This window comes from Photinus pyralis, unplaced genomic scaffold (assembly GCF_008802855.1).
Source record: "Photinus pyralis isolate 1611_PpyrPB1 unplaced genomic scaffold, Ppyr1.3 Ppyr1.4_LG5, whole genome shotgun sequence".
Lineage (NCBI taxonomy): Eukaryota > Metazoa > Arthropoda > Insecta > Coleoptera > Lampyridae > Photinus > Photinus pyralis.
In genome coordinates, this window is record NW_022170596.1 from 28,160,232 (window position 1) to 28,172,689 (window position 12,458).

Below are 12,458 nucleotides of genomic sequence, written 5' to 3' on the forward strand. Positions count from 1 at the left end.
CCTTATGCACTTTAACTCTATACAGGGTGTTCCGAGACTCGATGGACATAGATTAACACCATATTCCTTGCTCAATTTTAAGTCGAAATTTCCTTATGCACTTTAACTCTATACAGGGTGTTCCGAGACTCGATGGACATCGATTAACGCCATATTCCTTGCTCAATTTTAAGTCGAAATTTCCTTATGCACTTTAACGTAATAGTTCTAAAGTTATAAAGAAGTTATGGGCAATATTAAATTTAGCAATAAATCAATCTAGTAGGCCATGCAATTGTTTTGTCATATTGTTATGGTGACATTGTTTATTCTTTGTCCTTCTAATGTTAAATTGATATGACTTCTGATATTCCCTCACTGCCGTTTTTGCATTTCCGTCACAGTATACGTAAACAAAGCTCGAAATAAAGTGAATATTCTTGATTTGAAAACGTATATCAATTGAATCTTAAAATTACAACGTCAAAGAATGTCACCATAACAATATGACAAAACAATTACATGACCCACTAGATTGATTTATTGCTAAATTTAATAAACCATTGGGATTTGGACAAGGTGTAGAAAGAAACTTCGACTTAAAATGGTGTTAAGCTATATACCCATCGAGTCACGAGACACCCTGTATAAGCTAACCGAATGTTGCCGAAGTGGAACTATTAGTGATAAATAGTTCCAACATCGATGCGCTCGTGTTACTTTATATATGGGAGTGATAAATAATAACTACTGTTATAAATTAATCCATTTCAAAATTGTAAATAAATAAATCACGTGATTTTTATAATGTAATCGAAGTGCGCTTCTGAGAAAATTGCGAAAACAACAAAGTATGTTTGCTGATGATGATAACTTTGCTGACGAAACGCTTTGATTTCTTATTTGTGTTTTCTCTGCTTGTGTGACAGGCCCAACGGGATCAATTCGTACATACTTTGAAGCATTTCGTAAAGTTCTCGCGACACTCCCGAGCGCCAAGCACGGCGATTGGTCCACGCTTACCGCGAGAAACATACGGAGAGAGAAGAGTAACGTAACGAAGTCATCATCGACATATAGAAATGGACTGATACTGCAGGTGAGCGAGAGGGGAAAACTAAAAGGCAAACTCTCTCTCTCGCTATCGCGCTTGTGTTGGTTGCACTGTTACTGAAATGTGGATTGTATGGGACCAACGAAAGCGCGATTGATAGAGAGAGAGCTTGCCTCTTAGTTTTCCCCTCTCGCTCACCTGCAGTAGTCTATATGCCAAAAGTCGCAATTCTATTGTGAACTAACCCAAATTCTAACACACTTAAAGTCGCGATTTCGACGAGTAGAATTCAGGGGCCGGTCCAAATTCGAAAGTGAAATTTTACAATTTTTCAGAATTTTGCAGGTTCTGATAATTAAAATTTCAAAATTTTTCTTGTGAGTCATCGTTTCTAAGGTAAAGATAAAATTCTAGAAACTGACATGGTTACAAAATCCCTGGAGGAGAGCCACTATGGGCCTTCTGGAAACGGTAAGACATAAATTTGGTTTTTTTAAGAAGATAACGGTTGGAAATCGGTGAATTTTTAAAATTATCTGAAAATATCAGATTTTTTCAGACGTGAATTTTATTTACACCAAAACACAAGGCAACTTTTAACGCTCTTTGAAGGTGAAGTTTTTAATTTTTTAATCCGACGTTTCGGCCTTGCGGAACCATCATCAACTTCATTTTTTTGGTACGGCCTCGATTGGGGCCTTTTTTCAGATCTTTTCACGGACTTGACATTTAAGAGTATTTTGTTACATCTAGAATTTGAGAAGTTATCACCTCTTTTCTTGGACTGTGACAGACAACTTCTTCATCAGCTTTTTGAATCGTCATTTCTGCACAGTCGTGAAGTATATACCAAATATGCCAAAGTATATACCAAATATCCCAAAGTATATACCAAAACAAAAGTGCGTCTTCGTTTCAAGATTAAAATGCGCATTTCGGACCATGGTATCTACGTGCCAGAGACTTTGGTCGAACAATTTGAATTTGCGGAATGAAATCGAGAAATGAACACGCCATCAGAAGGCCGAAATCATCTTAAACGACTTAATAAGAAACGATGTATTGAACGGAAGCGGTTAAAAAAGCATTAGAAAGTTGTATTGTACTTCTGGAGGTCGTCTGGAAGTTAATTTCGTACCCAAAAAAATTAAAGGTTACGCGCTGTGGAAACGATTTTTAAAGTTCTCCCGAAACGTAAACAGACATAGGAATTATAACGGAATCCGACATTGACATAGACACGTCAAAAGTATGTCGTCGTCTTCGTGGAAGTGCTTAACCCAAAAGTGGCAGCCCCCGGGTCGGGGGGAATTTCGGATTCGGATAATTAACGTGAGGAATTCCGTAAGTGGAATTATTTTTGAAATCAGGTGCAGTTAGGAATGCGACCGTGGAGGAAACAAGGCAATGTACGCATGTGTTGCAAGGCAGAGGTAATGTTAATGTCCGGGTGACCGCCTGATTGAGGCCAGCAACAGGTTGCCGATAACGCATCTCTTCGTGCGTACGTTTTTAGCGAAATTTTTCGAAATGCGAGCGCGGAGAAAGGAGTTTCATTTCGTCGAAAAACCGTTACCGATTTAATTTTTTTAATAACCAACATCCAAGTCCATTAATAACTTGATCCAAAAAAGTACAGAACCGTGCCAGAAATACGATGCGGGACGGAAAACACGTATCCTGGCCAGGTTTCGTCTTAGATGGACCCGCAACTCGATTAATTCACTTACTTCGGCTAAATCCACATAGAAAAGGCGAGATCTAATCACGTCACGCACACAAAACACAAAATTCTGATTAGAACATGCATCAACGAGATTCGGTTACTGACTGAAGGCGGCGGGCTCAGCGACCGGAGTTGGATACGTGTCGCCTCACGAACCGCGGAAAACAACGAGCGCGACGCCGGAACGACACGAACCGAATGCCACATCAAGCAAAAATTATATTCCTGTATTACTTCGTTTTTCAAATTTCGTTTTCGCCCTCCCCCGCCGTTTTTGTTTACAATAATAAACGGCGCGTTTCGAGAATCGAAGTTCGTAAAAGTTATCGCACGGTCGTCCCGATTATCTTGGGAAATTTCGAGTAACGACGGAATTTCTAATAATCGCCGATATGCCGAAGTTTTTAATAAAATGCTAATTCGTTCGCGCCTTGCAGGTCAGGAGACGATCAATCTGTCATTTCCCCCAAACGCCCCCCTCGCCTACGGTAGGTAACAATTCGAACGAAATGGGGGAAAATTCGCTTGCTCCCCCATTTATCACGGTTTGTTTTCGACAACGTGAAAATGACATTTCGATGTCCGATTCCGGGAAGGTTTGAGATCTCGGTACTGAGAGTTTCGTCAAACAAACGCAATTATTGTAATTAGAGTTCCAAGAACCCCCCCTTGCCCCGTATACTCCGGGAACATAGTAACATAGAAAACCTAGTAATTTACCCTCCACTTTAAAATGTACAATATGCCGATGGGCCTTCTTTAGTTTTTTGGGAAAATCCAGAAAAGTGCGAGTATTAAAGCTTAAGATGATGAAATTTCGTAATATTTCAACACTTAAAAATCAACCCCTATTGAAGTTTAACTTCAAAAAAGTATTTAACCTCAAAAAATTAGTAATTTATTACAGCGATTTGCTTAAAATAAAAATACGTACAATTACATACAAAAACTTTTATATATACAGGGTGTTAATGGTAAGTCGCTACCCCCGAAAACGGCGGTTAGAATTAATTAAAACAAACAACTTTTCTTATTTACAATTTTTGATTTGGTGTCCCGGTTGGAAGCTATTGGCGTTTCTTTTATTTCGAAAAATCGTGACTCCCGTAGTTTAAGGACCGGTGTCAAGTTAACCCCCCACTTTTTGAATTTTCAAAATATTTTTATACCAATCGTTTTTTGGTCGTTTGTTAGTTACATTTTGACGTTTGTTGGTTGGTCGTTAGCCCCCCTACTTTTTGAATTTTCAAAATATTTTTATGGCAATCGTTTGTTGGTGTTTGTTAATTACATTTTCACGTTTGTTGGTTGATCGTTATTTAATTATTCAAAATTCAAAAATTTGGGCGCATAGTTGGAATTTTCAGAATATTTTTATTTCAATCTTTTGTTTGTCGTTTGTTGGTGTTTGTTAGTTACATAAACTTTACGTTTGACAACCAATTTGCCATGTAAAACTTTTGAAACTGGGAGAAAGGAACGGGGGGGGGGGGTAAAAACACGTTCTACTCTTCATGGTACCCTAATTAAAGGTATCCAGGAAAAGAACTATTTTCTACCAACTATCGCCCTTCCTCTATTTCCCCTTATCAAAAGAGAGGATGCGAGGGGGAGGGGCACTGAGCTTTATTCTTCATGGCCCTCTAATAAAAGGTCTCGATGAAAGGAATTTCTACAAGCCATACTCCTCTTGCTCGATCCCTTATCATGTTCGGTTACAATGCCTTAGATCTCAAGAGCGGATTGTCAGAGGAGGGTACTCACAAGCGGCGAAAAGATCGTCTAAACGAGACACAACTACTGTCGATGTGCAAACTTAGTCTCGAAAATGTTAGACGAAAGTACCGAGCGATCAAAAATGAGTCGAGGGGCCTTTGGAAGTTCAAGTACGAATTACCATGTAAATAAAAATTCCAAAAGTGCCTCGACAGCAACTCATTTTTGATCGTATAGTACCTACAAAGGCACAGTATTTGATTCAATCAATAAATATGACGTAGAAATATGTCACTTCAACAATTTTTAAATATGATACAATAGAATATACAGTGCGAGTGTAAAGTCTGGAACGTCATTTCCTAAACGTTACGAAAAAAATTCTCGAATACCTCAATATTGTGATCTTAAATGCGACATATTTTACAGTAATTCTTTTATTTTTGAAATATGACGTACCTAAGCGATAATTTTGTTTAATGGAAACCATTTCTTTTATTCTGAATTTGGAAAGAGCATAAAATTCTAATATCAAAAACGCTAAAAAAGTATTATGCCATATTTTGAAATATTCTAGATAATTGCTTTTGAAGTTTCGAATCAAAAACTTAATAACAATCAAGACTTCCAAGTTTTAATTTCAAAAATCAAGTAGCTACATTAGTATTTGCAATTATTTTTTATTTTTAAATTAAAAAAAAAACAACCCCATCGATTTTTGCATGCAAAACATTTATAAAATCCCTACACCATTTACTGCAACAGTTGTTCTACATATTTTTTCAATTTCGATTTCCAAAATGCCCCCCCCCTCGCAGGATAGATTGAAAAACTAAAGTTTCGGGCAAATGTAAATAGTGTGGGGATTTTATTTTGATTTTATTAACGTTTTACTTTCAAAAATCGATGGGGTGGTTCTTAAAAAATGTTTTTTTTTTGAAATTTTTGATCGATCGCGATTTTATTTATTAAACAAATAACAACTAATTATAAATACATATGTCTTATAAAGCTGAAAGATTTTGTTTTTCAATAGTCTTTAAAATAAGGGAGTTAACAAAAGAACGCCAATGACCGGGGTACCAAATCAAAAATTGTAACTTTGTTTTAATTATTTATTAACACCCTGTATACTGTATAAGTGCATTGCATAGGTATACACCCTGGCTGTAACTTTTGATCTAGTAGTCCGATCTTGGAACTGTTTGAAATTATGGATTCTACAGGCCACATTCTATAAGAAAATATTTTTTTCCGGTCGATCTGAGACAATTTTTTTTTCGGGGCAAAAAAAAGGCAGTGTATAACCTTCCTTTTTTACCAAAAATCGACTGCACCAAAATTTCTCGGGAAAAAACTTTTTCTTCTTAATTTGGGTGCGTAGAATCCAAAACGATTCGTACTTTTTCGATTAGACGTCTCCATCAAAAGTTATGGGCAAAAAACCAATTTCGACAAAAAATTCAAAGGGCTGTAACTTTTGATCTAGTAGCCCGATCTTGGAACTGTTTGAAATTATGGATTCTACAGGCCACATTCTATAAGAAAATATTTTTTTGCGGTCGATCTGAGACAATTTTTTTTCTGGGCAAAAAAAAGGCAGTGTATAACCTTCCTTTTTTACCAAAAATCGACTGCACCAAAATTTCTCGGGAAAAAACTTTTTCTTAATAATTTGGGTGCGTAGAATCCAAAACGATTCGTACTTTTTCGATTAGACGTCTCAATCAAAAGTTATGGGCAAAAAACCAATTTCGACAAAAAATTCAAAGGGCTGTAACTTTTGATCTAGTAGTCCGATCTTGGAACTGTTTGGAATTATGGATTCTACAGGCCACATTCTATAAGAAAATATTTTTTTCCGGTCCATCTGAGACAATTTTTTTTTCTGGGCAAAAAAAACGCAGTGTATAACCTTCCTTTTTTACCAAAAATCGACTGCACCAAAATTTCTCGGGGGAAAACTTTTTTTTGTTAACTTGGGTGCGTAGAATCCAAAACGATTCGTACTTTTTCGATAAGACGTCTCAATCAAAAGTTATGGGCAAAAAACCAATTTCGACAAAAAATTCAAAGGGCTGTAACCCTGGTATACACCTATACAGTATGCCCCCGATTGTTTAGTCGTCTTTTGTTTAAAAGGCCAAAAATAACTGTTCAAAATAGCATGTAATGAACGTGTAGCAAATTTCAAACTTCTAGAATGTATTCAAAATACATTAATAAAGCGAACTAAAAAAAACTAACGACTAATTTTAATTAGGGAAGTAACTCGGGTGGTAATTAGGCGATTGTTTTCACTGATTTTTTGCACCGTAGGTTATCTATAGCTTTTGCTTTTTCCTAAACAGTGATTGCAAGCCCTCCGTTAATTGTCAGGTAAGCTTTTTGCTACTTTCCGTTTCACTGTCTCGCTTCCTGCATTTGATTTCCCGTAGAAACCGCTACCGAATCCGATTATTTACTGTTCATGCTCGGTGAAATTGCTATACGCTTTAAGTTTTGTTTTAGTATTCACCAGTAGCTTGCCCTTTATAACAAGGAACTTTATAAGCACACAATGAGCTCCATGCTCATTTTTCAGAAGAAATAATACTGCCAAACCTGACCAATGTTGTCAAGTCTTAGAGAATTATGTCAAAGTACTAATATACACTACATCGGCGTATAATAAATGGACTGCGCGTGTCAATGCCAAGCACGGATACTGCAGGTGAGAGAGAAGGGAAAACTAAGAGGGCTAGCTGTCTCCTACTTACATTTGTCAACGCGTACTACACCAAAATGTTAAAAATAACTTTACTTAAATAATTAACAATTTTTAACATTTTGAGCGTTGACAGAATGTCAAATATCTCTTTGACGGTTCCACTGACCAAGAAGTCCTAAAATACGCAATCTTTTTCTTATTTAACCGACTGTGTATCTCTTATGGTTTCCAATGTCCCCATGCTGTTCATTTTCATCTTGGACACACTGTATAGTAGTCGACAAAAATTAAAGTATGTCAAAAGCAATTAATTTTAGAGCACAATATGCATGAGATACGTACGTATAAAAAATATATAGGGTATTCCATTTAGAATAATCAAGTTGGCATTGATCTTCCAATACAACCCAAAATGGCACCATCTTGAAGGTATTTTAAATGAATTCCTCTCCTGGACTTTAGTATTTTCGACATAGACAACCGACATTAGTTGCGAGACACCCTGCATAAGGCGTTACATTTTGATAATAATAATAATAATAATAATAATAATAATAATAAAGACGTTCCCATATAAATCGAGCAGAATCAATTTCCGTGATCGTTAGTGGACCCTAAAAATCGGGTTGAAAGTACCATTTGTGAGGAATGAAGTTAATATGGGATGGGTCAATATGTCGATATTGACGAAACGCATTTTCCAATAATTACTGTTATTAGCGTAAATTGTTATGCTAAATAATGAGTTAAATGCGGCTGCGATTATATGTCATTATGCGGCAAGATTTTTTTTTCCGTCTCTCCCGAAGTACCGTTGCTCGCATCTTTCTTACGTAATTGTTTACAACAAAATAGGTCGCTTTTGTTGAAACTTAAAGCACAAAATGGTACATACCCAATGATGCCCGTTTTTGGAAATCCAAAGCGGCTTACCTGAAAATAAAAGAAAAACGTTTAAAAAAAAACCGTGAAATTGTGATAGCTCTTTTGTGCCTACACGAAATTGATCCATAATTTGGAAACCAACGCAATTGTTCGACAATAATTACACGACGCCATAGGCTTGAAAGGACAAAAAACGACGTTTGTTCATTATGCGCCAATTAAAAGATTGATTGAAATTTCCTCATTTCTTTACGCAATAATTACGTTTACAATATCGTTTCGTAATGTTGACGAGATGGGAACATTTCGATGTGGTAAAGAATTTGGTTCAAAAGAAAAGGAAGGTGTCAAAATACTGAATAAATTGTATTCGAATATCTTTAGAACTGGACTGAAGGGGGCCCTTCGCTTTGAGACCCACCTCAAATCAGTGGCGGGCGGATTCAGTAGGGAACACCCTGTATGAATTTCGGCAAGAAATTTGAACTCTCTGTTCAAGAGAGTTAAAATTTCATGCCGAAATTCACACAGGCTGCTCACAAAAAGTTCTGAAAGATAAAATTGTAGCCGATTCTACAAAATGTAACACCCTGTATACTGCGACCAGCTATTTTGAACTTTGGTGTAAGAAAAATAAGTGATCTGTCAAATTTGAAACAATTATCATAGAACAAAAGCTACAAATAAAGTATCAAGTATACAGGGTGTTACATTTTCTTGAATGGCCTATTACAAATTATTACAATCGGCGATATTATTTCTGTTGACGAGTTTTTATTTTTTTAACCGAAAACCGTGCATCGGATTGAAAAAAAACAAAGGGATCATATTTGCTTAGAAATGATTGGGGCGTGGCGTACCATCAATGTCTGCCAAAATGGGCATGTGAAATTCTGTAAGAAACGCCACTAGTAAAAATTAAAAAAATGTAGTACGTTAAAAAGTGCCTCTGGATACATACATAGTACATACATGCCAAAGTTCTGAAAGATAACCGATTCAAGAATATGTAACACCCTGTATACAGCGATCAACTATTTTGAACTTTGGTGTAGATTCTAAAAAATAATTGATGTATCAAATTTTAAATAATTATCATAGAACATAAGCTACAATAAAGTGTCAAGTATACAGGGTGTTACATTTTCTTGAATCTGCTACAATGTTACCTTTCAGAACTTTTTGTTGACCGCCCTGTATGAATTGTTCTTTTGCTTAGTTTCTGGTCTCTTGCACTATTCTCGTATTTGTCATAGTTTCGATTTATTTGCAAAAATAGCCATCGATGGAAGTGTAGGGCGAAATAATAAATGGGGGAAAAAATAGTAGACTGGGACAGGCCGACTGCGACAGATACGACGAAAGTGCATGAGACCAGAAAGCTAAAAAAAGAAACAGAGACTCAAATTCATACAGGGTGCTCCAAAAAAAAATTCTGAAAGTTTTAATTGTAGCCGATTCAAGAAAATGTAACACCCTGTATACTGCGACCAAATATTTTGAACTTTCCTGTACAGATTCTAAATGTATCCAATTTGAAACAATTATCGCCGAACATAAGAGAGAAAACCGCAAAATACGAGAAAAAAAATTGAAACTTTGCCACCCTGTATAACGAAAACGACGCCCTTTAGACCACGCACATCTTTAGCGCATTTTGGAACGTTCTCCATCAAAAAAAAATTAAGTTGGATACGCCACTGGTGACCTGAAATATTTTGGAAACGTGACGATTGTAATTGTGCACAATTTTGCTTCTACATTTATTTCGTTATCTTTTCTGGTAAAGATATAATCATGCGAGGAGTCTCCTGTATATTTATTCGTGGCATAAAAAATCTGAAGCGCTCTCACAGGTTTTAGATTACGTTTAGACACACTTTCAACTCTAAGAGTAAGAGGCTGTAAATAACTCTCAACAGCTTTTGAAGGGTAGCTTTCTATTTCAGGTATCGTAGGTTCGATTCCCAACGCAAATATAAATTTTTTCTATAGCAATCACGTGGCCGGGTTTAAAATAACATCCAAGATGGCGGATGGACCGACAGGCAGACTGTCCAAAATGGCTGATTTAGTGACTAATAAAATGGCGACCGATCCAAGATGGCGCACAATAAAATGGCGGGATTAAAGACTAATAAAGTGGCGACCGATCCAAATTGACAGACTTAGTGACTAATAAAATGGCGACCGGTCCAAGATGGCGGCTTTAGTGACTAATAAAATGGCGGAATTAGAGACAAATAAAATGGCGACCGATCCAAGATGGCCGATCTAGTGACTAATAAAATGGCGACAGATCCAAGATGGCGCCCAATAAAATGGCGGACCACACCGCTCACCGCCTACCGGGTGAGCGGCATAGGAGGGCGTGCTCGTCTCTGATTAGCTGTGACGTCACTTCCTGATCCAGAAGTCACGTAGGTCTTCTAGTGACTCTTAAAGTCTTAAAGGCAGAGATGGTCTCAAAGAGTTTTTAGATAAAATGCTTAGTGACAATTTACAACTCTTAGTGATAGTTTGCGAATATTAACATTTTTAAAGATAACAAAAGCTCTCTTTAAAGATATCAAAGCCTCTACAAGACACACGAAGACTTGTGGAGACTCATAGAAACGATTAAATGTTTTTAAAGATTTCGAAAACCTTAGAAGACTTTTGGCGACTCTTAAAAGCCCTTAAAGATTGCTAAAGATTGGAATATTGAGTAAAAGATCAGTAAAGCTTCTCAACAGATCATAAATGTTCTTAAAAGATCTAAAGGACTTCTAAAGAAAACTACAAATAACTCCCTTAAGATATCATGAATTTGTAGCATTTCTTAAATGCTCTTTTAAAGATTAAAAGCTTTCAGAAGAATTTTAGAGACCTTGGAGGTTTTTAGAATACTTTGAAGGTTTCTGAATATCCTTAAACATTACTAAACATTAATCTAGAAGACTGTGCAGATTGGAAATTTGACTTTGAATGTGTAAAAGTTACTAAACGGAAATACCTTTAAAGTATCTAATTAAAGATGCTAGAACACCCTTGGTAGAAGACTTTTCAAAGTCCAGAAGCCACTTGAGGACGATTAAACTGTTAAAAAATGAAAGATTCTTAAACATCCTTAAATTTGGCTCTTAAAATATTACTAGAAAAAGGTTCCTTTGAAAACCTCTCTAAAAATTCATCTCTATACAGGGTGTAGCATCCAAGACCCCTCGCAATCATAATTCCTTTACCATAAAAGATACCGAAAGAAGTCTTAAGAGCAAAATTCTACACAATCAGCGTCGCCAAGTTTCTAAAATATTTTTGATCACCAGGGACGTGCTGTATTCCAGTGGCGGACCAAACTTTTTTTTTTCATATTTCATTGCAGATTTGGAAAGTACTTATTTTGTTATGTAACGTGTTATCCCTTACCCGATACCAAATAAACCAGTGCCGTTCGAGAATATCGAGAACTTCCAGTTGGTTTTGATTCTAAAGTGTAGGGTCTCTGTCCAGTACGATTTTTGCTCGTAGTACCTATATGAATTTTGATTTGCTTCGTTAGCTTTCGGAATTTGCCCGATTCGGGATCTTTTTTTTCTGGTAAAAAGAATTTGAAAGTTGTTGCGTGACGAAAATTGGTTAAAAATGGGGACATCCGTTTGGTTTGGCTTGCAGAAAGACGCTTGGAGAGATAAGGATTATTCAGAATTTGTGTCTGATTGTTTCGATGTTACATGTGAGGTTTATTTGCAGCGGTTCTTGTTCCGAGGTATTTTTCGGACTGGGTTTTTATTATATATCGTACCGTATGAAATTTAAGGAACTTTTTTCGAAAAATTTTTAAAAATCTTTAAGAATATACTAAAGATTGAACTCTAATTTGCTAACTTCATCGTCCTATTGACCTGTATTTACTTCATTTATCACCTCAAAAAATTGAGGACTACTTCTAATTACAAAACAGGCTCAATAGATTTATTGAGCTCATAGAGAGACGGTGCCTCTGTCACATCGCTCTAATAACATCGAAAAACACAGTGAACTAAATAATGGAATAATTATGTTAATTTCGTCGGGCCAGAATTTGATATATCAAGTCAACACAGACTTTCCATTAAGCTTTAAAATTGATTTCCTAAATGGAAATCGTTCATCTCGAAATTTCTTTCTAAAAGCGATCGCTTCTCTTTTCCTTTATTTGCCCATCGACTCGGGCCGTAACTTTTACGAGATTACCTCCTAATTGCCCCCTTTGATCGCGGTACTTTGCCCGTCGACGACGACAATACGTACCTAATTACAAATTACGCTCCTCCCCGTCTCTCGTAATTGAAATGATTATCTAACCTCAATAATGTAATTCCATAATAAGAAAATGATACATCTTCATTAGTACCGTAACAAATAAT

The 12,458-nt window shown here is 36.4% G+C and overlaps 1 protein-coding gene across 5 annotated transcripts in view; it reads right to left on the reverse strand.

Annotated features, from left to right (window-relative positions):
* LOC116171846 (fibronectin type-III domain-containing protein 3A) overlaps window positions 1–12,458 on the reverse strand; it is an 89,332-nt gene that overhangs the window by 51,419 nt on the left and 25,455 nt on the right. The window contains exon 2 of one of the 5 annotated variants that reach the window (XM_031488859.1): window positions 8,081–8,118. The exons of 2 other annotated variants lie outside the window; for them this stretch is intronic. The gene's annotated coding sequence lies outside the window, so the exon portion shown is untranslated. Of the gene's footprint in view, window positions 1–2,763; window positions 2,895–8,080; window positions 8,119–12,458 lie in introns of those variants that run through there. 2 more of the 5 variants (XM_031488856.1, XM_031488858.1) reach the window with 2 other exon arrangements.